The following is a 27,089-nucleotide window of genomic DNA, read 5'->3' on the forward strand; positions in this document are numbered from 1 at the left end:
GTCAGCGCAGACACTGACGGCCGCTGTTCCCCACGCCTGCCCACATTTGTGCTCCCTGTCACCACAGGGTGACAAGCCCAAACACCAGGGGCCTCCCTTTCTTATGCTAATGCTGCATGGTGACAGCTTCTCCTGTGTGACAGCCTCCACCCCCCCTTCTGGGTTCCCACCCCAGGTCTCAGTCCTGGCGTGATCAGAATGGATCCAGTTGGGGGATGGACAGACACTCCCATCTCATCATGGACGCCCCCGGTCCACAGATAGCTGACCCGAGTCATCTTGGCATGTCCACTCTGTCCTCACCACTCCAACCTCAGCACCTCCAGTTCCTGAACACACCCAAAGTTCCCTGTGGTTTAGCTTACCCCAGACAGTGCCTTCAGCTGCAACCTTTGCCCCTTGCTCTTAACTTGGTTGTTTCAATCTCATCCTGCAGGACACAGGTTCACCTCGGCCCCTCCCTTGCCACGCTGCCCCTGATAGCTCTGGTGTCTCCACAACTCGCAGCCTATTTCTTACCTAGTGCTGAGTTCAGTCTTTCATTATCTCACCTGCTAATGTGTCCCCTTGTTTATTTGTCACATCTACCAGGATAGGAAGTCCAGAGAGGGGATCTGGTCTGTTTTGTTCACATCTCTGTCCCCAGAGCCTAGCTCCAATGCCTGGACATAGAGCTACTCAGTGAACACAAGCTGAGTGAATGAAGAAGCGAAGACATGGACAATGAAAATGCTCTCGTCAGTAGCTGAGACACCACTGCGGAGTCCTGACCTCAAGAGCACATAGTCTACATCTGCGGGGAGGAACTAATTGCTGAATAAAAATGAACGATGATGTAAGAAAATAAATTTACAGGCAAAAATAAGAGTCCATGGTCTTTCAAGTGAGTCTCCCATCCCTCAGTGATTGACTGTTCTGTGCAGAAGGTAGTGTTTCTGTGTAAGGTTGTTCTTCCTCAGCTCTCTGCTTTGATGTCCTAAGTCTCATTTCTCTGATCCTTTAGTTCCGCTCACAGGACACAACTAGCGAAAGGTTTAATGTTTGCTCCCCAAGCTACTCCAGCCTGAGGGCTATTGGTGGGAGTCATTTAAGAATCTTGGGTTTCTTCCCCCCCCCCCCGAAAACTTGGGAGGCTCCCCCCTTATCTTTGAGAGATAAGGAGGAGTGTGGGGCTTTCTTAGGCTCTCTGGAGTACCAGTCTTGTTCGTTGGTTCTGCCTGGGCCTCAGAGAATGCTGTGTACACTGGACAGCATGGACCCCAGTTCACAGCTCTCTATTATTTGAGGATACTTTTCCCTCCCATCCAACTTCTGGCCTCCTTTTGGCTTTCCTGCTAACTCCTTATGATGACTCCTCGCTCCATCTCCTAAGTCCCTTATAATTTCATCCTTGAATTTCCTTCAGAAGACAGAATTCTTTTGTATCTCTGTTTTTGCTGACTTGTAAGATGCTTCTTCAGCTGGTCTTTCCCAACATGAAATCAGAGCTCAGTAGTGACTCTGCACTTGTCCAAGTCCTCTATTAAATGTTTCAGTGCTGAAAATACTTGCCCTGTGAAAGCCTGTCTCTTGCTTTAGTGACATCTCTTGAATGAGAACCTTCTAAACTTTTTCTCCCCTGCTTATTCCAGTTCTTCTGTTTCCATAAGGTCCTCTGCTTCCAGTTCTTCAGATTGGGCCCCTCTCTTGAATAACTGAGTCTCTTTGAGGCTTAGTTGTAACATTAATTTTACTCTCAATTTTATTATGCTAAGTACCAATAGATATAAATCACACAAGGTATTGAATACATCTTCAATACTTCAAATAAGCATTGAAGTCTTAAATGTTTTTATAAAGATGTAAATGTTTAAGAGATGTTATTGTATTTGTTTACTCAAGGAATAATTTTGAGGCTCTGTTATGTGCAAGCGCTTCTTATGGTAGATTTTGGGGCGCAGAAGCACATGAGACAAAGTTTTTGCTTTTATAGACATTCTGACTGGAGAGGCAGACAATTTAATGGTAGCCATTTAAAAGATAAAATGATTTTAGGTGGTGATAAGGGCATGAAGGAAAAGCTGAGAAGGGAGAGTAATTGTGGGGTTTGAAAGTTTAGATGTGGGAGTCAGAGAGTGTACACTGAATAAGGGGCTTGAATGGGGCCTAATGCTTTGTGTCATTTCCCCCGGGAGGACCAGTGACCCCGTAGCCCACAGATGCATGTGGTCCATGAGGACATGCAGGGCTGTGCACCTAGCAAAGCTTGTCGCTCATGAACGACATTACTCCTGTAAGTAGACGCATCCTAAGCTCAGTTCAGTGTTTATTAAGTTATAATAAGAAGAATCACTTACTGAATACTTAGTATCTGATATTTAACATGTGCTAGGAACTCTGTAAATTATACTTGCATGCATTTCTCATTCAGCTAAGTACTCTTGTTCGGTGAGCTAAGTACTAAGTACCAGTCATATCTTCACTGTGCATGTGTCCAAGTTGAAGCCTAGAAACGCAAAGCCCATTACCCACACATTCAGTTTGTAGCAGAACCAAGATTCAAATCCTGGTTTTCCTGTTTCCATGACTCATGCTCTTGACTATGAGGCAATTATGCTAGGCCTGGGGATATAAAAATGAACACACATTCTCTGCTTTGTAGAAGCTTATTTGTGATGACAATAATAGAGAGAAAATTATTGTACCATGTGGTCCATGCTGGGATTGAGAAAAACATAGAACACAATGGGAGAACAGAGGAAGGTAATTTAACCTCACTGATGGGAAGCACATAAAGACGACTTCTAGAAAGAGGTGACCCTGAATTTGAACCCACGTAATGTGACTATAAAGAGGGGGAAGCAGGAGAAAAGGACATTCCTGATAAAGAAGTGAGTATAAACAGATGCTGAGTTACATGCATTATGGGGTATCTCGAGAACCCAGGAAGTTCAGGATCGCTGGAACATGGAAAATCAGAGAGGTTGCACAGTCTGAAGAAGTGTGATATTGGAGTCATGGACACCATGCTTTAAAATTTGGAATGCATTTTATACAAAAAAAAATGGAGTTGAAAACTTTCAAACAAGTATCAGGGAAAGACTTGTCAGCAGAATATTTTGATACCATTTTGAGGATGAATTTGAGGGGGGAGGGGGGAGGAGGGAAACAACTATAGTCTTCCAGGGAAGAGATGGTGATCTCTTGTAAGGCAATGGTAACAAGGGTGGAGAGGAGGACATCTGAAGGATGTTGAGGAAATATTAGCAGGGTGTGGTGCTTGACTGGAAGTAGAGGCTGAGGAAGAGGGAGAATCTATTTGACCCTCAGATTTTTGGCTTAAGTCACTAGGTATATTGGTTCCATTGGCTGGTTCAGGGAAGCTGGGAGGAAGAAGAGCAAGGGAGGGGGAAGCTGGCAGAATGTGACACGTCTGCACCTTGGTGATACATTTCAACCCCAGCTGGCATGTTTTGGGCAGCTGTAGCTCACCACAGAGATCTGTGCTGGAAGAGGGGTCTGGATTCCCAGCAACTCACTGAATATTAAAACAATAAGAATGAATGAGATCATCCAGGGAGCAGATGGTAGAACAGAAATGGGTAAACAAAGTAGAATAGAGAGCACATCATTTAAGAACATTCAAGTAACACAGCCAGTGTGTAAGTAACAAGAACATCTTAGTTGGTGGAGCTAAGCAGACAATGGTGGAAGATCGTTAGGAAAGAAAGCAAGTAATGAGGAAGTAAGGACCGTGGGTAGACCAGTGGAGGGAGGAAGAGAAGCCATGGCCCAGAAAAGGTCTATGAGGAGGCCAGGATGCAGACAGATCAAGGAAGGGCGAGGCTGCTGATCCTTCCAGTAGGTTTTAGTTTTGAAAGGGTTTCTTCTCCATGCAAATTGTGTTAAGTATCCGACCCACGTGGTCAGGGTCTACTAGGCTACAATGCAGCAGGCGTTGCTACTGTTTTTTCCTGAAGGTCCGCCACACCTGTCACTGCACCTTACATCATCCAGTAGGCCAGATCAAGGGATACAAAGCCCCTGAGAAATGTAGATCAAGTGGTAAAAAGCAACGTTGACTTTGTAGCTCAATTTATTTTTGTTGCTTTCTGGTTCCGTGGGAAGCGCCATGGACAAGATGGCTATCAGTATGAATTTGCTTGTCTTGTCCCTGCATGGCCAATTTTATTTTGGCATCTAAAAGTTGTGGAATGCACAGTATTCCACGGTGACGGCCCCTGCTTTGGTGTTGTAATTGAAATCAAGCACTTCTTTGTTATTCAGAAAATGTTTTGTGGCAAAAATAACATTAATGTGACAGGCTAGGCGGGAGTTTTACTGAAAGATCAGACAACGGCTGGCTCCAGAAAGATAAATAATCTTCATCTCACATGGCAACCTAATGACTGATGAGGACAGATGGTGCGGCCCTCAACCTGGGGTTCTGTTTAAATCAACCAGTCAATCAATCAATCTATCAATCAATCAACGACTATTTATTGATCTCCAATTTTGGCTAAGAACACAGACCTTGGAACCAGACGCCTGAATTCAAAACCCAGTTTTTCCATGTACTGGTGACTGGTTCTTGGGAGAATTTCAAAATCTCTGTGAGCCTCAATTTCTTTCTTTAAGTATTTAACCCGATGGGTGACTGGAGGGGCCAGATGAGATAGGGTCCCAGTTGTCATTGATTTTTATATTACTGGTCGAGTTACTGTCACCATGACTGCTGTCTCTTCCAGGTGCCCCAGGCTGCTGGTGGACTTGCTTTCTTCCCAGGCCGATTTTATAGTTTCCCAGGAATGGGCAAGGTGAATTTCACAGCATGTTCATGATGGTGCCCTGGGCCTGTTAACAATTCAGCATTCTCAGTGTTTGCTGTCTTCTGATCACTCAGGGTTACCTATCCATCTTTATCTCTGAGAACTCTGATGGGGAAAGAGAGAAGGAGAGATCAATGGGAAGGAAGAAGGTAAAGAGACAGAGAAGACAGGAGGGAGAGAGATGAGACACAGGAAGGGAAAAACTCTGCTGTGGGAAAAAAGACACCATATATTCTGTCTGTTTTTGCCAACATTCATGCATTCACTCAATAAACATTTGTAGACTGTCTGCTGTATATCTCCTAGGTGCTGCTGATAACACCTTGAAAAAGAAATACGAAGTCCCCACCCCCAAGAGTTCTATTTTCTACAGAAGAAGGAAGTGGAGAAACAAAATATCCTTGAATACCTATTTTCACATAAAAGTGGATGCTGTGAGGAAAACAGCCTTGGTGCTTTGGAGCCTGGCCTAGGGAGGGTGAGAGGACCCTCCCTCCCTAGGGTCATCCCTGAATCATTTGGTCAGGGAGGGCATTTTTGATTCTTTAAGAGAGGTTCAGCTTTTTTGGGTGGCAGTTCTTACCCAGCGCTGAAGTTTAATCCATGTGGTGGGTCAAACTGGCCCGTTCCTCCCCACTCCCTCTTCACCAGCTTGTCTCCTCCTCACGGCAGGTGAATAGCCTTCTGTGTAGGTGAGAGTGGGAGCTAGACTTGGTGTGAGGCTCAGTGAGTGTCCTCTCCTCTTCAGGACAGAGAGCTGCCAGCACAGAGCTCATATGCTGCTCTGCTCCTTCATGCCTTAAGTTTTACAAAGGCGGAACCCTACATCCTTTCTTCCTGGGGTTCAATCTTAGGAATTGCTTATATTTGAAGGCAGTTAACTAGCTGACTGGCTAATTGACTAGTCACTAACTAAGTTATTAGCTAGCTAACTAGCTGATGAGCTAGTTTACAAACTAGTTAACTAGCTGACTAATGAGTAGCCGAGCTAAGCAGCTGGATAACTAGTTAACTGGGTCACCAGTTCACTAGCCACCTAACTGGTTCACCAGCCAATTGACTAGTTCACTAGTTGACTAGCTAGTTCACTAGCTAGTTAGCTAACATCTAAAACTTCTTGGAACAGGATATTACCACAGTTGTTACAAGTTAGGTATTATTGTGATTTTAATGATTATAATTCAATTATACCTAGAATATGAAGTCTGTATGTTTTCATTGCTAATATTATCAGTTTTAATTATTAGTCACTTGTCAAGATACATTTATACAGAACTCAGTTGTTAATTCTCTTCATCTCACGAAAGAACTAAAGTTGCTTTTATTTCATTCACAGCATGCCTAGACCTTCTCCCTATTAGGGAAAAGCATGATAAAGACCTTTTTTCTTATTGGTTTTGCCACCACACATTCCTTCCAATAAGAAAAAATACACATGTACTAGTAAACCACTCATCTGCTTTCCCCATTCCCCTGGAGGAATGCTCAGACACACTTGGATAAACTCTCAACCCTCCAAATCTTGCAACTTACTCAGCCCTCCAAATCTTGCAACTTACTCAGCACAACCTGCTCTGAGAAAGAAAAGCTGTTTCTCTTACCTCTACCCCGCCCCGTGAACACTGCGATCCACATCTGCCTATAGAACCACTTTTAAAATAACCCGCCACAGCATGCCAGGATTGACAGCTGCTACCCATGTCCTCAACTCCCTAACAGCAAACAACTGAATAAAGGGAAAAAGCCAGTAAGCCATCGGATGTTTCGTTGATTCTCTGCCACGCACTGGGAGTTACGCAACATCTGGATGGCAATCCAGTCCTTTGGCTTTCTCCTGGGCTGCTTGGCTATGGTGTAGACACAGGCGTTATCTTAACATGGTCATAATTTACGAGTTCGGAGTTTCAAATTCAATCCAAATCCTTTGGAGCCTGAATCCATTCACCCTTGGCAAAACGTGAGGATGTGTTTTTAAAGCAATACGACTTGGAAAGTTTATTAAAAAGTCTCAAAAGGCATTTGGACATCAAATAACTCTCAAAACCCAATGTTTTTGTGATTTAAATGAATCAGAAACATATGGATTAAATTTCCTTTAAATTGCTCGCAAGATTAAAAATCAAGGGAAAACGTGCTCCAGGGCCAAGTGTGTTTTGGGTTTTCCAGGACAAAGTATGGTCGAAACTGAGCAGAAGATGTGAATCGCCCCCACATTGCTGCTGGGGTACTGGTTCCGCAAACTGGTTTATGGAGCAGAGTTTTATTATGGAGCCTTTGTTCACGCGCTGCCCGACAACCACGCAGACCACCGATCGCAATCATAACAACAAACATCAACAATTAAAATGTCTGCTCATTTGCAGTTAGCCAAAAACAAACAACATACTTCAAAGGCAAACTAAAGATGTCTCTTTTTCAAGCGCTTCTGCAGAATCTGCAAGTGATTAAAAGAGAAATTGCGTCTGAAAAAGGAGCCGTTTCAAGCATTATTTAAAAGTGGGCAGAGATGGGGCTTCTTACAGCCAAGCCACCTCCAGCAGCAACCCCAGTCCAGGCCTGTTTAGTGCTTGGGAGCTGAGAGCAACCTGATTCAGCTCTGAGGACTCTGATGCCCTGGGTGTGGGGATCTCCATTCGAGGGGCACTTCTTTGGTTTCTACCAGCCTCCCACTCTTGGCTTTTGCCAACCAAGGAGTAGAGTCAGTGTGATCTTGTTGCTGACCAAAATACCTCTTAAAACATAAAACATATGTTTTAATCTCATTGCCTCCTTTCTATCAGTTTTTTGGATCGAATTATTTGACCTTCCATTTCTGCTTCTGCAGATTAAAATAACAGATCTCTGCACCTGAGTTCACCATTCTCGACTGATCAGGCCCGGAAGCAGAGAGGTCTCTGAAGGAAATAGCATTAAGTCTGTCTTGCTTGATTCTCCTAGTTGTCTCCTGCAGAAATGTTCCACACCACTTCCTCTCTACCTCATATTCATCCCGCCCCCTCCCCATCTTAATTTTATGACTTATATTCAAGCATTTTATTACAGGGAGCGGCTGCACTTATGTGACCTTCCTATAGATCTCTGCAACTGTTATCCATTTCAGCAAGTCATTTATTCAACAAATATTTATTAAGTTCATACTATGTGCCAGATACATATTTGCTGAAAAGACATCTGTAAACAGGACAGATCACAGCAGATGAATCAATAAATGCTCAAACAAGGGCGCAGTAGAGTGTGACAGTGTCACTAAGAATATAAAGCACTGACTCGGTGAAACATCAGTGGGCTCCTGAGAGTGGGGAGGGGGTGAGCAAAGGCGGCGTAGGCTAGGAAAGAGGCACTCTGAGAAGGTTACAGGTTATATTGATGTGATGGGAGCAGCTGTGAGCCTGGTGGAGAGTGGGGGAGAGGGCTCCTACCAGAGGGGAAGCAGGAGCAGACGGGGTTCACTGAAGCAGCAGAGTATGGACACGGAGCTGGAGTCTATGGTGTGAATGATTAATGATACGGAACAAAATTGGGAAGGTAAGCAGGTGCCAGGTGGGGCGGACTCTTGCAAACCCCTCTAGGGCTTTGCATTGTTTCACTGAGAGCTGGGGACATTTTCAGCCTGGACTGCATGGACTATTTGCTTTTAAAATACTGCAGTTGATACTCGTAGGGAGCCAGGACTTATGACAGAGGAAACCTGTGGATTCAATTTGCAGCCCATCCTCTGTCCCACCTTTTTCCTGAGACACATTGGACTCTGGCTCATTATTCTCTCCACTTACAGGTGAGAAATTGACTTGTTAGGGCCAGCTTCTGTCTTTTGCATGACAGGGATGTATGTATCTTTCAAAATCTCTTCCCCACTGCTGCACATTCGGGGAGTGGTATTTTATTGACTTTTTCATCTTTGCTTAGACTTTGTGCTACATAGCCCAGTCTTAAAATGTACTGGTAATCAAACCAACTCGTGGGATATTCCAGATGTAATGAGACAACTTCAAAGATCACAACAGAATAGAATTCTGATCCTTCAAGGCAATTCTCGGTCCTTGAAGTGGGTATAACATAGAATTAGAGGGCTGTCATGAGCACTTGACTCCATTTGAACTGAAAAGCACTTCAGAGCCTGGCAGGTCGTGAACGGTGCCTCAACATGCATGAGCTACTGCTTTTACTTCCACCAGATTACTATAATTTTTATGCTTGATCTTAGCCTAAAGGCCGAGAAGCAATGATTGCAATCATTTTTCAACTAACCTAACCAGGACAAAGATAACACAACAGAGAAACTGCAGCAGGTGAGCCAGTATCACGTCTAATATTGCAAACATTTTTAACATTAGTGAATAGATATGTGCATTAAAAGTGTAATAGTCTATGACCAAACCTGGTTCACTTGAAATGCAAGTATGTTATTGATTGTAGGATGCTGTACACACATCAGTTCTACAAGAACCCTTTCTTATTTTTCCCCTGCTCTAAGCTTTTCATTAATAAAAAAAAAATAGGGGAAAACATTGATATATAGTTTTTCTAATTTGTTGTTTGATACCTATATTTTGACCATTAACTCATATTTTTACATATTGTCTTTTATTTTGGAAAATGTCTTGTCATTTCATTTCTGCGACTCAGAGTAAAAATATGAGTTAGGATCAAAATGGGTTACTTCTATGTAATCTGTAGCATTGCTTAATTTGGCTTGCTATTGAAGAGTTTGCATTTTTATCTTGTTATTCATTTTTCCCACCTTAACAGATCTTAACTGAATTCTGTAGATATTCACTGGCATCATCCCCTTAGAGATCATGTACTACTTTGGATTAGAGACTGTAGCATTTAAGTAACACTAGGGAATAACTGTACTTACATGTCAACTCAAAATAATCCAGGCAGTTTGTAAAACCTGCATTAGCACAGTCATTTCTTGGTGGTGGGGCCCACAGTATTGCTTGGATCTGTGACATGATTAATTTTATTATCAGAAAAACTCCTGCTAGTTCAATCATCACATCAGTTTCCTAGGACTTGTCATTCATTCCACCAACTTGGATGATTTTAAGGAACAGATTTTATCCTTTTTTCAGTGGCCAGGCAGTCAAAATCAAAGGGATGGCAGGCTTGCTTCCTTTTGGAATCTTTTCCCTAATCTAGTTTCAGGACAAAGCCAGGAAATCCCTGGCTTATGCCTGCATCAGCACCAATCTCTGCTTCGTCTTCACTTTGCCTTCTCTCCGAAGGTTGCTGGTCTCCCTCTGATCCTCTTTTGTGAGGATACTTGGGATAGTAGTTGTGTCCATCATGGTGATCTGTGATAGTCATCTCATCTCAAATTTCTTGACTTCATCGCATCTCTAAAGACTTTGCCATAAAAGGTGACATTCACAGATTAGAAACACTAGGATATGGGCATGTATTTGGTTTGCTATGGTTTTGTAAAGAAAAAAAATAATACATGTAAGAATTCTTTACATCAGTGTTTTCACAATTGCCACGCCAAAGTCAACGTGACATTTCTATTTAATTGAGGCATTTATAGAAAAATTAGGTTAAAAAGTCAGTGAGCGTTTATTTGAAGAATTCTGGATGAAGTAAAATAGAAATTAGAATATTAGAAAAAGGAGATGTGATTGTGCTTTCAGAAGACATTATTATTCCTAGAAAAAATAACTGGGATGATGTTATTCAATATGCAAATGACTAGACATAGAATTAGCTTAAGAAAGCCATAACTTGCTACATACCCTTAAAAATTCATCAGTATTGGGCCCTCCCTGGTGGCACAATGGGTTAAAGCACAGCACTATGAAGCTATCCACAGCCACTGCAGCATGAGTTTGAACCCTGGTCAGGGAGTTGACCCCCATGGCACAGTAGACCTCTCCTGACCCACCCGCTGCTCCCCTCAGCAGCGTATTTCAGTATATTTGTCTGTCCTGCTATCTGGCCTTTACCCCAGTTCTGTATGCATAAAATCTTTTAAAAAATTCATCAGTATTAAATATAACAAGGAAAAGACTTCCCAGTAGTGGCATCAGCACCCAAACCAACACCCATCCTAACATGCTCAACTGGCATTTTAGTGACGATCTCATTTTAATCATGGTAACAGCATGTCCCCACTCATTTAAGGGAATCAGGAGCTACCACTGACTTTCTGGAAACTAACATCACCGGGCTGATCATCATTTTTTACCTGTTCCTCCATCCTGGCTATTCTAGAGAAAGTCAGCATTAAGGGCTAAGTGGAGAGTCAGATCTTATTTTGGTGTTAGCAGTGGAGAGTGGGCTGAGGGAGGCATCTGAAAAGTAACGGATTGACACATTTTACTGTCACACTAAGGTGTGAGTGACTGATTGCACAGCTTGATGTCTAGCCTATCCTTTTCTAATGCTAAGGAATGTATCTTTCCCTCAAACAAACCTCCAACGGATGCTATTTAACCAGTATTTTATAAATTCTGGGGGCTCGGGGACCCTTTTGGGTAAGGAGACTTCACTGTTTGTCTTGTGCTCTGAAATGACAAAGCTGGCCCTGGCTGTCCGTCCTACTCTGACGTCATAGAAAGTAACTTCATTCCCTTCAGTTTGGTGGTCCTCCATGGAAAGCCAGTTTAGTCAGCCTTTTAGGGATCTTCCACCACTTGGCTTTTTGGCAGATTTGCTCAAGATTTCTTTCACGGGTCCAGCAGGGTGTGACACCAAGGAGGAACTTATTTCCAATTCCATCTGACCCAATGTTATGGCTTGTAAATGACCCCCTGTGCAGACTGCTCCAGGTGACATGCTTTGGTCACGCACCGCAAGAGTTATAAAAAAATGATGTTCCGGCCCTCCCTGGTGGCGCAGCGGGTTAAAGCACAGCACTGAGAAGCTTAAGCCACTTCTGCATGAGTTCGATCCCCACCTGCCCCAGAGGTGACCACATGGCGCGGCAGACCTCTCCTGACCTGCCCGCTGCTCCTCTCAGCAGTGTACTTCGTCGATCTGCCTGCTCTGCTCCCCACTCTGTCCCTGGTGAATCCTCTCACCCTCCGCATCACTGGCCTGTACCCCAGTTCTGTATGAATAAATAAATCTTAAAACAAACAAACAAACAAACAAAAAAAAACATGTGCCACCAACGAAAGCTACTTGTCTTGAGCAGAACATAGCCCTCACTGCATGGTTGCCCTTCTCATTTCCTTTTAAAAATTACTGAGATAACGTTTATGTATAGTGAAATTTACAGATCATTAAGTATATATCAGGTATGATAGTAAGCATAAATGTGTTTATATAATACATCTATCTTGATAATTAGTTCTATGCATGTATATACCCACAGCCACACATATAGGTGTATATACATCCCCATTCTCATCAAGGTAAAGAACATTTCATCCCTTTCTAGAAGTTCTTTGATATCCCTGTCCAGCAAATCTCTGCCCCCAATACAAACACAAAGAAGCAACCACTACCCTGATTACTATCACCATAGATTAATTGATCTGCTCTTCTACGTTACACTGATAGAATATATGGTAGATATTGTTTTTTGTCTTTCTTCCTAATATATTTCCAAGACAATATTTTGTGTTTATTCAATAGGTAAGAACACAATAAAGAATGTGAATAGTTAATCAAGAACAAAAACTAAACTCAATGGGAGGTAGGGAGAAAGCAAGGTACAAATATGAAACATTCTGTAATAGGGTGGAAAACTTTCATTCATCTCCACAAGTCAGAACTATTGGACAGATTTTTAGTATCAACATACATACAAGATCGGATCCTATGGCCATGGGCACATTTTTAAAAGCTTCACATAACCCAGGCTGAGAACCTCTACCGTAGGGGACAGGTGATACACGTTGCAATTTTAGCCTGCTTCTTTATGCTATGAGTGTCTCACTGTGAGTCTATTATAAACACTGTAATTCCTATCTTCACACACTAGACCCTTTACACGTAAGCTGGCAATTGTAGCTATAACTGTTCTGAAGACACAGGGATCTAGTTCAGAGCCAGAGGAAAAACATGCTGTGCTGGCCATTTCGTGGAGCTTGCTCTCTGAAGGCGTGTTCAGGTAACTTTGGCTTGACATGATCTTCATTGCATTGGTCAGAGTAAGAGCGGATATGTTGTGACAAGTTAATTCACAAATGAACAAAGATCTTTCTCTTTATTCAGGTTACAAATTCAATAGAGATCTACCTCTCACTCAGATTCCCAGGCTGACAGTTTCTGCTATCTGAAGTTATCTCAGAAGCAGATGAGAGAAGATGCTTTTAAGGATTAGGCCTGGGAGTGGTTTACAAGTCCTTAAAAAATATCAGAGGAGCTTTTAAAAATTTTAATGCTGAGACTGTGCCTAGTACCATTTCAATCAGAATATGGGGACTGAGAACTATGTTTTCAACTTGCCTAAGTGATTCCAGTGTAAGCTGAATTAAACACTGGTGGCTCTTATCACTTTTGCTAATTCTCCATTGGCTAGACTGAGTCACCAAGGGAGCGTGGGAAATGTAGTCCTCCTGTATACCCAGGAAGAGGGGATCAGAAGAACAGCTGACAGGTGATGTCAGGTCATTGTGTCTGACACTCATTTTTCATGTTAACTTCAGAAGGTTCCTCTCCCTGGCCACATTAAAATTGTGCTCCTGCACTCTGCTCATATTGTAAAAACCTGGGCTGGGGTATGAATGATGGAAGGGAGAAGTGGATTGTAATTATATTTCAAAGATCCTGACTTCTTATTTGGGCCTCACTCATGTATGAAGCAGAAACCACAGGAGAAGATTCTAATTTTTATCTAAAAACTCTGTACACCAAGTGAAGAGTTTCAACCCAGGGACCAGTCAGACTAGCTTTCATTATTTTCATGTAGACCAGCTATGATTTGGGTAAAAATGTGGTTGAGAGCCAAGACCAGTGAGGAGGCTTCTGAGGTCTCCAGATAAAGATTCAAGTGATACAGGTGGAGATGTGTTTGAGAGATAGTTAGATTGAGACAATGGGGTTTGGGATTCAAACCAGAATGGCATATTGGGGAAAAGGATGTAAATCAGGAATCACGTTTCTAGCAGAAGCAAACAGAGTAGACTGAGGGGCACAGGGGTGATGCCTGGAAAAACTGGGACGGAAGTGTACCTGGGACCCCAGCTATTAAGGAGGAGCAACTGGTACTGCCTGTTCTCAAGATCCTTTGATTTTTCTTTACAAACTTACAAATATGTTGCTTTAGGTAGAAGGGCTTATCAATGCAACAAAATTTCACTTAACATATAGTGAACTTTTCTTTTTAATCACTCCCAGCTAAAGAAAACTAGAACAAACCCAATCAGGCCACAGCTCATTTTTGGACAGCTGCAATAAAAATCTCTGGCTTTCCAGGTTTCTCTCAGTAGGAACAGGTGGGTAGGAGTCTTCCCAACTCCAGTAGGTATATATATATATATATATATGTACACACACACACACACACATATACACACATTTAAATAGGACACAGGAAGAAGGAAAAGAAATAGTTGATTGCAGCAGTGACTTAAATGACATCGAAATTCCCCCACTGAACACAATTTATAGTTTCTACCAACTCTTCAACACATCGTTCTGATTATGCAAAAGTGTCCCCATTCTGAACTGATAAATCTTTGGATGGATCTTTCGTGGACCCACATTATTGTTTAATATTTAAAGACATTAATGTTTAATATTTAAAGGCACATAATGTATAATGAACACACTTTCTCTTATCTCAACCCAAATAAGCATCTCATATCTTGCCCCCTCTCTCCTGCCCCAATATGGACAGATCTGTTTATCAGCCCTCTGGGAGCCTTGAGCCCTGTCAGTGTATCTTTCCTCTTTCAGGGGCTGCAGTCTCTGTCCTGACCCAGGATGCAGACCCTTGGGGCCAGGTGTAGAGACTGGTGGGCAGGCATCAGGTTGGAGGTTTGGGTGCCAAGTATGAAGTTCCTGGGCATGCACCACTTTGGCACATTCCATGTTTGAGGGTGCAAAATTGCACAAGAAAACCGAGCTGCCCACAACTGGCTAATTGCAGAGGCAATCATCGCCCCGGCTCCTCCAAATGAGCAGGGAGCAGCTAATTGTGTTCACAATTGGCTGATTGAGCTCACAGTCAGTAAATTGCTGCTACAACTGTTTGTGCATACAATTTTGCACCTGGGAGTAATCGCAGGCAATGGGGGTCTCACACTTGGAAAGAACGTTAAACAGCCCAACGTCTGAGAAATTCAACACTGTCCAGCCGGCTTGGGAAATTTGAGTTGGGCGACATGGTGCTTAAATTGGAATTGGCATACCCCAGCTCCGAGGCGACACTCTGGGTGCATGTTACAACTTACAGTGCTAGTTTTGCCACGCCATCCGTCCCTTACCTTATACTTGAAGCAATGTGGACAGCCTGCAGGCATCCCAGTCCCGGGGAACATGGTGGAGCAGTGTGTAAAGAACAAAACTTCTGAGCTCAGTAGAAGTTGGCTCAAAATCGAGCTCTTCTAATCTATTCTGGAAACCTCAGCAAGCTTCAGTCGTTCTCACTATCAATTGACAATGCTGATAAAAGTACCTGGTCAAAACAAATTAAATGAGATGAGGCCCGAAAACTGTGAGCAGGTAATATTGACTCAGTGGATATTTTTGCTTGATTTGAGTTCATTGTATCATCAAAATTGGGACATTACTCAATGCCGCATCAAACCCCTCTCCCTCTGGTTTTTAAGATAGTTAATACATTGGTATTAGCATCCGAGAGATTTTTGCTTTTCTTCTTACCAGTTACAGGACTGTAGCCAGTTGGTTTAATTTCATTAGTGAAGTTTGCCCCAGTTTACTCATATGCAAAGTAGGGCTAAAAACACTACTTAGCACCTAGACAGACAGCCGACCCTATCTCACAGGGCTGCGGTGAGGAGTAAACAAGACAATGGAGTGAAGGGGCACTTTGAAGGAGTTGGGACAAGCTGGGCGGGGAGCTGGGGCCTGGGGGCTCAGGAGGCCCTCTGCGAACCCCTACGCTCACTCAGACACTTCTGGGGTCGTACCTCTCCCTCAGTAACTCGTCCTCTGGCAGCCCTCTCCTGAGGCTGAGTGACTCGGCCCTTATATGCCTGGCCTCTAAGCTCAGGTGTGCCCACTTAGGCATGAGCACACACCCACGCCTTCAATATTAACACCATCAAGGTGCAGGGGGTGGCCACAGAGGCTGGTGGTGTAAATGGCCTTATAACCCATTTCCCCTACGGCGTGGCTGTCATTTACAGGCCCTGCGGCCGTAGCATGATGTCTAGCTTGGTATATTGGGGACCTATTTTGGGATGAATGCCCAGACTGTGACCAGCTCCGACCTACTGCCTGACAGAATGGACCCTTTGAGGTAGAAAGGAGGGGTGCGAGCTCTGTGGAAATGGTCAGACTTGGGCCCTCCCAAATTTGTAGAGACAAACAAGCCTGTAGCTCAGAGACTTGAGGTCCTGATCCTTGCATTTGCCTTGCCCTGGCTCATTTCTTGGTCCCTGATAGAGATGATTTTATAAGGTTCTTACTCTCAGCAAGAAAAAAGAGATAAGGACAAGCTTTGGCAGGATCCGGAAATTAATCCAGGGGAGGCAGACATTGTGTCTCTAAATGTAATTGAATCTCCCTGGTGTCTGGTGAGGGTGGGGGGTGGAGCACAGACCTTCTGACTTTTCAGTCTGCAGTGTGGTGTGGGAGGGATGGGAAGGAGGTCCAGGGAGGGGCTGCTCCCAGCTGAGCCCTGAGTACTTCTTTCCACCCACGGGCCTCACCTCCTTCCCAGTCCCCTTTCTGGCTGCCCCCACACATCCTGTTCCTTTGGGTGTCTCTGGCCCTCATACAAGACTGACACGCTACGTTCCCCGCCACTGCTCAGAATGGAAGCACACTGACCTTTTCACGGCAAATTGGGCCTTACTGCTAACCCTCAGGGCTGAACCCCAGAGGTCTGGCTGGCTCGCTCTTTGTCTCCAGCTCTCAGGCATGGGGTATCAGTCTCCTGGAGCTGCCACAGCACAGTAGCACAGAGTGGCCTATACCACAGACCCATCTTTCTCACCATTCTGAGACCGTAAGTCTGGACCATGGTGTGGGCCACTTGGTCTCCGCTGTGGTCTCTGCTGGCTTCCAGGGGGCTGCTCTCCAGCCATGTCCTCCGTGTCAGCTCATCCCTAGTGTCTCTTCCTGGGTCCACATTTTCTTGGCCTATGAGAACACCTGACAGACTGAGTAGAGGATCACCCTAAAGATGGTCTTAGTCACTTTTATCTTTACCTCCTAAATATGGTTCACTGAGGTACTGGGGATTGGGATTTCCACATAAGAATTCTGAGGGGATTCAATTCAGTCCAGAATTCCTGAGAAATATTGTCTCCTAAGGGATTAAACACAACTAGACCCAGATTCCAGCTTGAAACTTGGTTAGCTGTATGACCTTCGCAAGACATATAACTAGACTTTAAAACTAGGGTGACCACATGTCTCCATTTGCCCGGGACATTCCCATTTCTTTCTGCTACCCCAGTGTAATTACAAGAGCACCCCGTTATCATCTAAGGATGATAAAGTATATGACCACTATTCTTCTCTCTCACATGTAAATCCCAAGGTGCTAAGGGCCTTCAGGGAACCATCATAATTCCTCATACTTGGTGTGATTGCCCTTTGTGCTCGTACCTTCTTATTTCCCAACCCAACTTCCTAGGCCAGGAAACCTTGCTCCAAGAGGTGATAGCAGGGTAGGACTGGAGCACATGTAACTGGCATACTGAGGACCTCCAGATTGGGTAAAAGCCACTCTGGGAAGTTTTGCACCTCCATAATTAGAAGCAGGCAGAGCATCCATGGATTATGTTTCCTTGCCTGCCAGCAACAGAATCAACACTTTGGTTAAGTGGAAGGAGGTGGAGAAAGAGACCAATAGCAAAGACAGTTCATACATGCAAATGAAAAATGAAATCTCAGAAAAGAAGAGACCATATAAACAACAACAACAACAAATGTTGGAGAGGATGCAGTGAAAAAGGAACTCTCCTACATGGCTGGTGGGAATGCAAACTGGTACAACCACTATGAAAAATTGTGTGGAGGTTCCTAGGACTACTAAAAATGGAGTTTCCATATGACGGAGGAATTCCACTACTAGGGATCTACCAAAAGGACACAAAAACATTAATTCAAAAGGACACCTGCACTACCATGTCTATTGCAGCACTATTTATCATAGGTAAAGCATGGAAACAACCTAAATGCCCAAAACTAGATGATTGGATCAAGAAGATGTGGTACATATACACAATGGAATATTACTCAGCAGTTAAAAAGATAAACTCATGCCATCCACAGCAACAGGAATGGTGCTAGAAGGGCACATGCTCAGTGAAGTAAGTCAGGAGGAAAAAGGAAAATATTGAATGGTTTCAATATTTATAGTAGGAATATTAGGGAACCAAATAAGACAAGGGGAAACAGAATGTATTGTTATTATTAAACAAAACAAAATGAAACAAAAACAAAAAGACAATTTTAAACCAGAGATATCTTACAGGGGAGGGGGTCAGAGAAGGATCAGAAGGAGGGAGGGAGGAATGTGGGGGACTATGGTGATGATGGGCGGGTGAAGTGGGGGAGAGGGGAAGTAAACATTGTTTTAAAGTGAACAATAATGTAAATAGATCTATAAATGAATAAAAACATAAGAAAAAGAAAGGAAGTGACCAGGGATTCCAGTAATCTTTGGCTCAGGGGTAGAGGAGATGCCATTTCCTTCTTAGACATTAAAAAGGTGCATAATGAGAAATAATAAATCAAAGATTAATCTCCCCCATATTTAGTCTTGGTTATCATTCATTATGTAATATTTATTTACTGTGAGTTATTTTTTTGCTCTTGTTTTGTTGTACTAAAATAATGAAACAAAACCAACTTTGCGGTCTCCAGCCCCTCTCCCTCCCCACCGCTCAGGGTAAACAACACTATGGTGTGTGTACAGCTGTCCACGCCCTGATTTATGTGCGTCTCCATCACCAACATGGCAGACAGTCCCTGCCTTGGCCCCGCCGCAGGGGTAATTCATCTCCCTGGAGTCACATTCCTGGGAGCGTCTGATGGTGTGACTTGGGTCACATGTCTACTCCCCCACCCCACAGTGACTGTCGCTGGACTTAATTTTGCCTTTGTGGGTTTCTTTCTTAAAATATATATTATTATTTGTTGTGATTACATTATTGATGGAGAGATGACTATAACCCAAGCTGGTTTATATGCAATTCTTTTCTTCTAATCTTCACAGAAATCAAAACATTTCCCTGGATGCCACAAAGTATTTTGGGCCTTGGGCACAGTGCCTGGAGAAAGTGGTGGGGCTATTGCTGAGGCTTCCCAGAGACCAGCATTCCTGACGAACTCACGTGAAGGGCAGCTTCCTGCCAGATGACACTCAGCCCTTAGAGTTAGTTCCTTCAGGGCTGAAGGCCCAGGACCAGACACAGCCCCGCTCTGCCAAGCCTTACCTTTCCTCAGACATCCCCACGTTCATCCTTTGAGCAGACTCCAGGATGGGTGTCTCCCGCAGGCCTCCTCTGCTCACCTGTGACTCTCAAACATCCTTGGTCACGTGCAGCCACTGTAAGGATTCAGGTGCTGGGCTCCTAGGCCCCTCCTCCCTGGTCACCTGTAGATCTTTCTTGCTCATTCAGGACATCTGGACAATGGGCTGTTGGCCAAGCACTCTGTGGGTCTGGGGCCAGTGAACTCAGGTGTGTATCCTGATGGGTACTGCAGACACAGGGGTACCAGATGACTCGGGAAGCCACGTGGCCTGGTGGCACGAGGTCCCGGGGATAGCTTAGGCCATGTTGGTTCTTCCTGTCTCAGAAGAGTCCTCCACCTCCTGCTCCCTGCAGTCAGTCTGCCCCACTCCTCCCTGGAAGGCAGATCCCTAGCCTGCCTGCCTTGACTTCTTACTCTTCAAGCAGTAAACCACATGTTATCAGTCCTAGGATGCACATATTTCAAAAGTCATTTAACATAGCTGAAAAGGGTATGATGGATGGCCTCTCCCAAACATTAGGGCGAGGTGGTGGCTGTGACATAGCTGCCTTCCCATGCCTGAACTTGGCCTGAAAAGCTTTTGTTGATACTTTCTGATAAGATCAAGCAAGTGTCTGCAACTAACTTGCAGTGTGGGGTCAGCAGCCTGGAAAATACTCCCGAGGCTATGGCTCTTAACCAGAAATACTGCATGTAATTTTTTATGTATGCCAAGAGTGATAAAAATAAATCTAAAAGAGCTTTTTAATAATTAGAAAATAAAATTTCTAAGGCATAAGGAAATACTGTGTCATGATTTAATTGGTAGCATCGTCCCTCTTAATAGCACATAAAATTATGATGTCTCTAATCAATGGTGACTTAGATTTGATAAAACAAGTCATAGCGACATAACTCACATGGATTCTATGGGGAGCACCGACTTTTTAACACAGATCATCGTTCTTAATGTGTAGCAGATGCTCAAAACATACATGATGACTACCTTACGGTATTATTTAAAATAATGCATGTGCAGGAATGAAGGGCGGGATTGTGATATGTTGCTAATGACCTAGGATTTTCCTGTTTCTCTCACTATGACTTGAAATGCAGGGCATTTTCTTGAGAACGGGAACTGGCCAACTTTTCCTATGAAGCACCAGCTAGCAAGTCTTAGGTTTGGTGGGCCAGACGGTCCTTGTCACAACTACTGAACTCTTCTGATTTGGAGTGAAGCAGCCACAGACAATATGCAAGTAAATGGACGAGACTGTTGCAATATAACTACTTATGAAACAGGCAGCTGGCAGGCGTTGACCCTGGAGTCCTGGTTCGCCAACTGCTCGCCAGCCAGCAGTCATTTTTGAATTTGAATGTGTTCAGTAGTGACCTGGTGAACTTGCTCCAGTTCTGATTCCTGAGTCCACCCCTTCCAGTGCCTGTGCCAGACACGGCGTGATTCTCTCTTTAAGACAAATGCCGATGGTATTTTGAAGAGGTGATCACTCTTGGAAGGTGCCTGCAAATCTTTTCGAAACTAACCCCAGAGACCAGGGCAAGAGGTCAGAGACCTTAGTGCTCTTGTTTGCCCTGCCTGAGTATGTGAGCTCTTCACCTGGGGGTGCAGGCTGAGTCCATAGATCATTAGACATTCCAGTAAATGGGAGGGCCGGGGACAGTCCTTTTTTTTTTAAAGATTTATTTATTTATGCATACAGAATTGGGTACAGGCTGGAGGTGCAGGGTGGTGAAGAGGATTCACCAGAGACAGAGTGGGGAGCAGAACAGGCTGACAGACGAAGTACACTGCTGAGGGGAGCAGCGGGCAGGTCAGGAGAGGTCTGCCACGCCATGTGGTCACCTCCGGGGTGGGCAGGCGTCGAACTTAAGCTGAAGTGGTTTTAGCTTCTCAGTGCTGTGCTTTAACCCTCTGCACCACCAGGGAGGGCCCCGACAGTCCTTTTAAGAAGACAGATGTTTTATGACCCATCTAAGGGAAAGGGTAAATGTTCCCCCAAATGAAATTATACCCCTTTCGTTTTCTGATCAAGAGGAGATTCCTCTAAGTGCAACACGAGTCCTGCTGGCCATGTCCGGGGAAGAAACCAGGCCTTGCCCACGGATGCCAGACTCTGCTGTGGCTGCCACAAGGGCGTAATTGTGCAGACTCACACCAGGCAAGCACTGGATTCAATGAAGCCAGTCAGGCATCTCTTCGATGAGCCAATTAGAAAGCCCTCGTGAAGCAGTGACTTCAGTTTCAGAGAATGAAGCCCTCTTAGGTTTGTTTTTTTATTTGTTTAAAGAGACAAGTAAATGGCTTTGAAACATCTGTGTGAGATTTTAATCTGGTTAATTGTCTTTAAATACCACTCGCCTGGGGATATAAAACTCAGCAGGACTACACATAGTCAGGGAAATGCAGGGAATGAAAAATCATTTGATAATATAATAATATTTATCTGCTGGACAGAAGAACAAGACCTTGCATGCACCGATGGTCTTGGCTCTTACGGACACCTCCTGGGAAGGTGCTGCATGGGCCCTCTCTCTCGCAGGAGGGTGGGAGAGGCGCTGGGAGTTCAGATTGCTGGCAGGGGCATCAGCTGGTGATCTTCAGCCACCACGAAGCCCAGGCATTCTGATGCTGGAGCATGAAATTCATCTCCAGTTCCACTCAGTGACACATTTTCCTGGGAAGCAGAGTGAAGGAGCGGGCTCACCACATGTGCCCAAGAGAAGAAAGCTGGACTCAGCACGGACCGGGGTGGGAACACTCCCCACTTACCTTACCGTGAAGGACATGGCAGCTAAGATGAGGGTGAACAAAATCTGTTTCCTGTGGCAAGGAAGAAGGAGGCAGGTCTAGAGGCAGATCACTGACAGTGGTGCTAAAGGCAGGAAGTTGTATGGCTTTGGTTTGTTGAAACGGAAATCTCAGTTATCTTACCTATTGGAACTAAAGAGCCAGATTCCAAGTGTTACAAGGTTGGAATCCTGCACATCGTACTTTTCTGGTGGGACTACAGAATTGGTGCAGTTACTCTGGTAAACAGTGGACAGTTTCTCAGAAAGTTACACACTTAGCTTGACCCTCATGAATCTCACTATTGAGTTTTACCCAAGAGAATGACAATACATGTTAACATAAAAACCTGTAGGTGGATGTTTGCAGCCACCTATTAACAATCAAGTCAAATTGGGAACAACTCAAAGTCCTTCCACTGGTATCTGGATAAGCAGACAGAGACACACACATATGGTGGAATACTATTCAGCCACGAAAAAGAGCAGAACCATTGATTCATATAACAACATAGGTGACTCTCAAATGCTCTCTGACAAGAAGCCAGACTCAAAAATGTAGTGATTCCAACTGAATCACAGCCTAAAAAAATCAAAACCTTAGGAAGAGATAACAGATCAATAGTCACAGGACCTGGAGTCAGACTGTCTAGAAAGAGGTGTGAGGGAATTCTGGGGCAATGGAGTTGTTCTGTATCTTGATTGTGGTGGTTTTCATAAAACTACACGAGTCAAATTTTCTAGACATGTACACCAAAAAAGGTAAAATTGACCATATATAAAATACACCTTTATGAACTTGACTAAAGCAAAATGTCAGGCTGCAGCTAGGGCTGTCATTTGAAGGAGCTGTTTGGTTGAGAAGGACATTGGACAACTCCAGAGAGTGGACTAGGAGGGCTCCATAGTGCATCACAGATCTGAGATACACTTGCCTGTCAGTGACCCTGCCTGCATCACCTAGTCTGGGGGCTCTGGAAGCCAAAAAAAGTCTGTACCTCACATCTGGTAGGCCATAGCTAGGCAAGGCTGCTTCTAGGAGTTTAGTCTGAAGAGACACAACCTGAAACAGTCCAGCTAAGCAGTTCAGGGAAAACTGACCTTGTCAGTTGACATTGTGACCCCAGTGGCCGGGGTCCCCAGCTTTAAGTCGTGCAGTAAGATAAGCACAGGGTTGCATGCGAGGGAATGATTTCAGCGGGAGCTTGCCCTTTGGGCAATATTTCTACAAGGCAACCGAGTGTCACCACATCTAACTGGGGAAATGCCATCGGATAATGACCTCTACCCTACGCCATTACTGCACTTGCTTCATCCTTGTCAGTTAAATGCTCCAATTTCCCCTTCCCTGTAACTGACAAAGATTTCTTTCCTCTTCATTGTATACACAAAGAGAGACATTTGGGAGGCTGACAATGGTATTAGTGGGATTTGATATGGGCCTCCCCATGATTCAAGTTCCCAATTTCTGTCCCTATTACTGCAGGGCCTCGGGCAAAACCTCTAACCTCGGTTTCCCCCAAATGCATAATAAGGAGAAGGGTCTTTACTTATTTATGATGGACTCTGTTCCTTGTATGAGAGATGTTCCAATGTAAGTGTTATTACAAGGTCCAATTTACTGTCCAGAAAGAAGCAATCCTGATAGAAATCTTTCATTTAATTAAAATTGATTTTAAAATTGCCTGATCAATAGTGAGTTAAAAATTCATCATGGCTCAGCGGGAGGGGAAAAGCCCCTGAGCAGTCCTGAATGGGTGGTTTTGGCTCAAGCATCAGGCTGGTCCTTGCCGCTCCTGCTTGCCTGGCAGAGTCTGAGGGCTTCCCCTATCCCCTCTGCCACGCCTGCCCCTTCCTCATGGTATCCTGATGGCCAACCTCCGGGAAGAGGGAGAACATGTAGAAGAACCAACTCTTACCTCTTACATTTTGAGCAGTTAACTTTAAAAAAATGTAACTGGTCGTGCCAGTTACTCTTGAGTCATTTAATTTACTCTAGGAACCAATAAAAACATTTACTTTTGGACCTATTTCCTTGAAAGCTACCTCCACAGCTCCTCAGGGCCATTTTCCCTTATCCAGTCTCTCTGGCCAGAAACACTGGGTGTCCTGCCCCTTCCTCCACCCCCCCCCCCATCCCCACATGCAGTTATTGCCTGGCTCCATCGTCCCACCGCTGTGTCTTCCATTCTTTCCATCCCCACTGCTCCTGCCCTGTGTTAAGCTTCTTTCCTCTTTCACTGGGAACATGTTAATAGCCATCTCAGGTTTCCTTGGCTTTATTTGCCCACCTGTCCAATCTACTCTCCATGCTTTTACCTGAGAGATTTTAAAGCCTAGGTCAGCTAAGATGACCACTGCTCAAAAATCTTGATGACTCCCATTTAAAAAATTTATTTATGCATTCAGTACTAGGGTACAGGCCAGAGGCGCAGGGGTGGTGAGAGTCTTCATCAGAGACACAGTGGGGAGCAGAACAGGTAGAATGACAAAGTACACTGCTGAGGGGGGCAGTGGGCGAGACAGGAGAGGTCTGCCACGCCATGTGGGTCACCTCCCTGCCTGGGGATTGAACCCGCGCTCGGATAGTTTCACAGTGCTGCACTTTAACACGCTGCACCACCAGGGAGGGTGGTGACTCCCATTTTAATATGGAATTAGGTCCAAATGCTTCAGTGAGCACCCTAAGCCAATCCTAGTCAGGCCTCATTCCCACCAGCAGTGCCTGCTTGCCCTGCCATATTTCAGACTCTGGGGTCACTCCCGGCCTCCCTGGCCAGGTGCACAGTTTCCCTGATGGCAATATGCATTTCTTCACTTGACAAATATTCATTAGTACAGTGCAAGGTGCTCGGGTCTGTGCTAGGCAAGGGTGGGAGTTGGGGGGATGTGGTGTATCTGACAGACCAAGACCTGCTCCCTGGGAGCTGACATTCCACTGAGGAGATAAGCTATTAAAAAAGCCAACAGATAAAGGAATGAAGAACTACAGATTGCGGTATGTGTTATGAAGTAAATCAATGGAGCCCTGCAGAGAAGATAACACAAGGCATCGGGGGCCGGGGGCGGGGGCAGGGCGCCGATGGTCCTCAGGGATGGCTTTTCAGGGATCCACTGAACGATGAGGAAGGGGTGGATGTGAGCAGAGGGGACCGGGACTTTAAGAGGCTCAAGTGGGGGAGACTCAGTGCACTCCAGTGCTGGGATTTCCCTGGGGAGGTCGAGAGATTGTTTTTTCAACGTCAGGAGATTGTCAAGTGCCAGGTCACGTGCGACCATGCGGATGGCACCCTGAATGTGTTAGTTTTTTGGGGCTGCCGTAAGCAAGTCCCACAGACCGGGCAGCTTAAAACAACAGAAATTTGTTGTGGCAGCGTTCTGGAGGCAGAAGTCCTGAGCCGAGGTGTTGGCAGGGACCTAGTCTCTCCAGAGTCTCAGGGGAGGCGCCTTCCAGCTTCTCATTGCCCCAGGCACTTCTTGGCTGACTGGAGCACATCTCCAGTCTCGGCCTTTGTCCTCACTTGGCTCTTCCTTCTGTGTCTGGGTTTGTGTCCAGAATTCTCTCTTCTTATATGCTGCCACTCACGGTGGAATAAAGCCTACCGTAAAGGCTGCATCTTAAGATGATTAAATCTGCAAAGACCCCTATTTCCCAACAATGGGAGGTCAACATATCTTTGGGGGCAGGGGGTGCAATTCTACCGTAACACCAATTGATATGGGAAGCTTTTAAAGGAGTAGGCAACACTGTCTATAGGACTTAAAAGAATAATCCCTTTGGCCTCTGGTAGCAACTAGAACGGGGAGGTGCTGATTGGGGGGGGGGGGAGTGGTGTTTGGAAGTTGGGGATCAGTCCGGTCTTCCAGGTGTGAGGTGTGAGCTGATGGTGGCAGTTGTGCTGGAGATAAGTGGGTGCATCCAGATGTGTCTTGGCACAGAACAGACATCTGTCTTCTAATGGTCATATCCATTCTGCACTCACTACGCTGCCTTGCAGGCATTCCTTTTCTTTGTGTTTCCAAAGCCTTTGGCTTGCACTTCTGTTGGGCCTGTGACACAGGAGGGGAAAGGGGAAATACCTAGCATGACAGGTAAGTACCTTTTGAGGATGTGCAAAGGATGAAAAGGAGATGTATTCCCCAAGACTTAGAGCGGCCCAGTGGTTCTGTGTTTTGGGAGTAGTTGGGATCTCTCCCTCCAATCTGAACCCCTGTCAAACGAGGAGGGAAGCAGGACAGGGCTTTGGGGAATATCCAGAGGTTGGACTCTCAGGGCAAGACTCTCAACTTCAGACATAAGAGAAGGAACACAGAAGCAACCCAAATCTCCAGTGTTCCTGCACGAGTTTCTGTGCTACAGAATCTCCTTTCACATCTCTGGGAGGCTTATGGGGGAGGAAAGAGACTTTATAATATTTAAGATCAAATTTCACATAATTTCTCTGGCATCAAGGTTAAGAATCAGAATTAATATGTAACTGTATTTCCTGCATACTTGGGCTCCTAGAGTGAAATTTGTATGCATCACACCAACAAATGAATTCAAATGTAAAAGAAATATATATCTTAACAGATGATTCAGATGGAGCCAAGTGCAGGGAGGCTGAAGCTCCCTCTCGTCTGACACCCCATGTCTCCTCATATACGAGTGGGAGGGTCTGCAGGCTCAGTGCCCCCCACTAGGTGGGAATGGGCCTGTGAGGGTCACAGACTGCCCAAGTGCCACGAAGCAATATGACAGAAAGCCACTCGATGAGGAGAGTGTCCACAATGGCCTCAGAATTGCCGAGGTGGTCTCTCCAGCTGGACACTTAGCCATCAGGTTGGTGTTGGGGCTGATCCCCTGACATGTTCTTGGTTCTGTCTTTCCCATCCTTAAGTCCCAGTGCTTTGGCTGTGATCCTGACCTGGGAGAATGGGGAGCTC

Source organism: Condylura cristata, unplaced genomic scaffold (assembly GCF_000260355.1).
Source record: "Condylura cristata isolate star-nosed mole 26May11 unplaced genomic scaffold, ConCri1.0 scaffold00022, whole genome shotgun sequence".
Lineage (NCBI taxonomy): Eukaryota > Metazoa > Chordata > Mammalia > Eulipotyphla > Talpidae > Condylura > Condylura cristata.